Source organism: Lycium barbarum, chromosome 7 (genome assembly GCF_019175385.1).
Source record: "Lycium barbarum isolate Lr01 chromosome 7, ASM1917538v2, whole genome shotgun sequence".
NCBI classification, from domain to species: Eukaryota; Viridiplantae; Streptophyta; class Magnoliopsida; order Solanales; family Solanaceae; genus Lycium; species Lycium barbarum.
Genome location: NC_083343.1, coordinates 92,670,288 through 92,675,473, shown reverse-complemented (window position 1 = coordinate 92,675,473; position 5,186 = coordinate 92,670,288). Strand labels below are relative to the sequence as shown.

Here is a 5,186-nt window from a genome sequence, read left to right as displayed (position 1 = left end):
AACGGCGTCCTTCATTTCAATGAGTTTATTTACTCTTATAGCCTCAATATTTGTAAAATTTTGTTTTACTGTGCTACAAGGTCTGCTATGCGTGACATCCTCCAGTCCTTTTTAGGAAGAAGTTGAAGGTATTACTTGCATACTGAAGAGGGAGATCAGAAAGATTTTCTAGCCGAAATTCATAGAGGAATCGTGTGACAGAGAAAAAGGAGGCAGAGGATGCAAGCATAATGTAAAAAGGAGGTATTCTGTTCTTAGGGTAGTTCAGAAGTAGTCTGTCATTAGTTCCTTCTCCAAGTCAAGAATTAGCATTATACATCAATTAATAAATTAAACTAAGCCTCAAGACAGACTACAAAATCCCCTTCTCCTCTTTTCTCTCATGCAAAAGTTAAACAGCTAAAAAATAAATACAAGTTTTCACCTTTAAGTAGAATTCGCCACATATTTATAACTTTCAAGAATATTTGATTGTTAAACAAAAATATTATCCAAAAACTCCTTCAGCAAATTATACAATTGTTGAGGTTGTAGACTCTAGCGTCGAACTCAAAGTAGAAAATAAGAATGGCTTTGTTGGTTGCTCCAAAGTGTTCAATGACGATCCTTCTGATCATGAAGAAGAACATATAAAAGGTTTTGGTGGGATTTGAAAGGCCCCCAAGCTACTTTCAAACATTTCAATTACCTTAATGATGGATGGACTTTGCAAGGGATCTATTTGGATGCACCACAAACCAACTAATATCATTTTCTTTGCAATCTCTTCTTCTTCATTGGTCATCATATCTCTTATATTTAGGTCTTCATCTAGCAAAATTCGTTGATAAGCCCAATGTGGGAAATATATTTCACTGTGATGGCCTCTTTCAGCACTATAGTTCTTTCTTCCTCCAACCATTTCGAGAACCATCATTCCATAACTATAAACATCATATTTGTGTGACACTCCTCCAAAATTTCTAAAGAAGACCTCTGGAGCTATGTAACCAATGGTTCCTCAGGATTCAAGTGTGGATATTATGCTCTCTTTTCTATTACATAGTTTAGCTAAACCGAAATCAGAAATCTTAGGACAAAATTCCTCGTCTAGAAGAATATTGTGAGGCTTTATGTCAAAATGCAAAATTCGTGAGTTGCACCCTCTATGCAAATATTCTAGTCCTCGAGCTATCCCGAGTGCAATTTTGTATAACATTTCCCATCCGATGATAGGATCTTCTGTGTATATGTGTTTATCAAGAGATCCATTTGGCATAAATTCATAAATAAGAGCTTTTTTCTGACGATTCAAACAAAATCCCAACAGAGTTACAACGTTGACATGAGAAGTTCGACTGATGCTTGCAACTTGGTTAATGAATTCTTCTCTATTCCCCTTGGTCTCTTTTAAGATCTTCACAGTAATAGGATGGTCATTAAGGTTACCTTTGTAGACCCCTCCATAACCGCCTTCTCCAAGTTTCTCTTTAAAGGAATTTGTCATTTTCTTAATGCCTGAATAGCTATATGTCGTTAACGCTAGGGATCCATACTGCCTCAAGAAGGCCTCAACATTATGATCTTCTGTTTTGATGTCTTCTTTTTTCTTTTCTTATAAATCGGAAGCAGCACATCAAGCAGCAGGTTACAGCTAGTGCAGCTCCAACCGCAGATATTAATCCTGTAAATGGACACACGAAGAAAAGAAGGTATTTGAGGCCAGTGATCAACATCACATAAAATATTTTTATGTAAATGCAGCTGCACCAACTGCTGCAAGAAGAAATGCTTATTGGAATTTTCTTGAGAAGAGGAAGATAATAAGATAAATCAAGGTGAACAAAAATCACCTATTGCAATCTTCAGTCCAATTCTGTTTCTTCCTGAAACGGAGACATAAAAGGTGATCATCTCATACCAAACAAGAATAATGTATCTCGATAAAGTATAACTAGTCAACTTCTATCACCTAAGTCTGAACATTTTCTCCTTTGACATAATCAATACACAACAGAAGAAAATCAATGAAAAGGGAAGTTGGCTTGCCTTTATATTTTCTCAATCTAGGAATTGAGGAGATATTCTTTCTCAATAAATGGAAATCTGGTCAAACATGGACTTAAACTTATAGTTTCTAGATTTACCATGAAAACATGTACTTGGTTGGGTTTAGTCTTTGCAAATGTACATAAATTCATTACTTTGAGCACTACAATGCCCTCCACTATTCTGGCAATCTCTACAATTAGTCCCATCCCACTGCAGAAAGAATCCCTTTTGCAGAACTTATGTGTAATTCAATTCTAGAGAATCAGTCTTAACAAGGGCATAAACAGGATCTTGACACGATTCAACTGAATTGCTATATATAATGCTCTAGAAACTCAGTATGAAAGACAGCAAAAGAATGATGAGTGGCACTGCATATGTCTCCCTTTCAGTTGAGTACAGGCTACAAATTGAACAGTAGCTACGAATTGTAATTAACCAAACATTAGTTGCGCACTGTAAATAGCCTACAAACTATAGTGCTTTGTGAAATTTCCTCTAAGTTAAACTCTTAATAAAGGCAGTACCTTTGTTGTTGTTGCATTTATCAAACTTTACGGTGCCATCTTTGCAGAAGCACAAGGACTGGTGGGTTGAATGGTCATAACCACAACGCCCCTCTGAGGCCTCACACTTTCCGCACTCCTTTGCGTTCCCCCAATTCAATATGAACCCCTCGCACACCGCACCACGTTCTCCATTAATCCACTCACTCTCCGTCACGGTCCGCACCACTTTCTTCTCACAAATTCCGTACCAATTCAAATCTTCCGGCTCATAATCCTTAACATATAAATATGACTTGTTTCCACCCGAATTTAAGCAATCTAATGGACGTGCAAGATCTGGAAGAGAACCAGTACGTTTATAATAGAAATTAAGGTTCATATCAAGCTTCGAATATTCAAATGGCAAGTCTTCTAGAGTAAGTTTATGATGTGCTCTGGGACATTCTCCGCTATCAAGAGCATCAGTATCCACCAGGCTAAGGGAGTTATTATTGTAATTAGAGCCTTTTTGGCTTAGCTTAAAAAAAATAGCTTATAAGTCAAAAAAAAAATAAGTTGGCTTCCTCAACTTATTTTTTGGGCTTATTTTAAGCACAAAATAACTTATAACCTGGCCAGCCAAACACTCAAAAAAGCTGAAAACAACTTATAAGTTGTTTTCAGCAACTTATAAGCTAAGCCAAACGGGGCCTTAATCTCCTTAACATAGAAAGAATCCTCGAAAAAATAGAGAATTCGATCGGTTTCAGAACAGTGGATTCCAAATCCTGGATAGCCAGAGTATTGTGAAGCAGAGGCGAATTCAGGATTTAAACTTTAGGCGTTCAACCTTTTAAAATTCTTAATTAAACCCATTGTATTTTAAAAATTATGAGTTTATATCTACTATTTATTACAATTTTAATAATTTTTTATATATAAATTTATGCTCCGCGTCGAGAGTTAGGGGTTCAATTGAACCCCCACCTTAAAGCCTACATACCCCCTGTTGTGAAGAAGAGGGGTTGTGGCTCCAAAAAGGATATGAAATATTAAGTCCATTATTGCAGATAGATGAAGGGCAGTTATCAGCTCCATTGGAATTAATGAACAAGGAGAACACAGGAAGAAGAAGGAGAGAGACCAAGAAGAAGGAGAATGATTGACTTGGACACATTGTTAGATGATGTTTGAAGAATTGCAAACTGAGTGTGGGATAAGTTTTATCAAGATTTTAGTATGAAAATAATACTGATTTTAACTAATACCTTCAATCAAATATATGATAAATTTAATCCCAAAATTTATACTGGAATAACCCACCTAAGCTATTAAACCAGACAGCCCCAGATAGTCTTAAATAGGACTAAACAAATTGAGCTAACTCTGATTTTGTAAACAAAGCTATTTTGCAGAAATTTATTAAGCTTTGTCACTTTATGTGATAAACTTAATGAGATCTTTTAATATTGAGAAACAATTTAAACTTAATATTCTCATTTTATTTTATTGAGATGATCTATAATAACATAAATATTTAAGACGTATTTTGAATTACAATTAAAAAAAAAAAATCTTTTTATGTCTAGTTAAACAATACTTCCTCCGTCTCAGTCTATGTAGTACACTTTTCATTTTAGTTGTGCCAAGAAAAGTCAACTTTCTGGATAAATTAATACGCGGAGTACTATTTATGTATTGAAACGTAGTGAGAAAAATGTGGAAGAAGGTGACAGTAAGTACTACTCCTATAAGACAAAGACTAAAGACTTTGAATAATCAACGCCAGAAAAAGATGGGTAAGGATAAACCCGTCAACCGGTCCAAATCGGACCGGACCGGTAACCGGTTACGGAACCGGCCACCGGTTCCGGTTTAACCGGTTCCGCTTTACCGGTTACAAATCCGAAATCGGAATCGGTCCGGTTCAAACAGTCCAAAACCCTTTTTTTTTTGTATTATATATATATATATATATATATATATATATATATATATATATATATATATATTATAGTATTTATTAGTATATTGTAGGTATATTTACATATGTTATATAAGTTTATAAGTAAAGTTTAAATATTTACTGACTAACAGGCTAACAGCAAGTCAGCAATAAAGCATATACGTGTATATATATATATATATATATATATATATATATATATATATATATATATATTAAGTTATATGCTTGAGTTATAGTGTTATACTACATATACCTAAAATATAGTAAGAATATACTTATATATATCAATATACTTAGGTTATATAACTTAACACACACACACACACACATATATATATATATAATCCCCCTACCGCTATTTTGAAGTCTTTTTGCTTCTTCTATAGCTATGTCTACCGCAAACTCATCTTGTATTAGTTCTATATTCATAAAAGTCGTTTCTGTAATTTCATTTTCGTCTAAAGTACTTTCTTCTTCTATGTCTTTTTGTGGCGTATAATTATAATTAGTAAAACGTACAGATGTCTCTCCCTTAGAATTAGTGTACATTAGGTGAGATTCTGGCTGTAGAATCTTTTTTCTATTAAAATCTTCCAGATTCCATTCCATCCCTGCATATTCTTCAGGATTTATTTTTATGGGTTTTATTAGTCTGATTCCTCTATTTCCCATTACTTCTACTACATCTTCTACCTTAA

The 5,186-nt window shown here is 34.3% G+C and overlaps 1 pseudogene; it reads right to left on the bottom strand.

Annotated features, from left to right (window-relative positions):
• Positions 1-576: 576 nt before the first annotated feature.
• LOC132603569 (PR5-like receptor kinase) lies at positions 577-1,867 on the bottom strand (annotated as a pseudogene).
• Between the last annotated feature and the right edge of the window lie 3,319 nt (positions 1,868-5,186).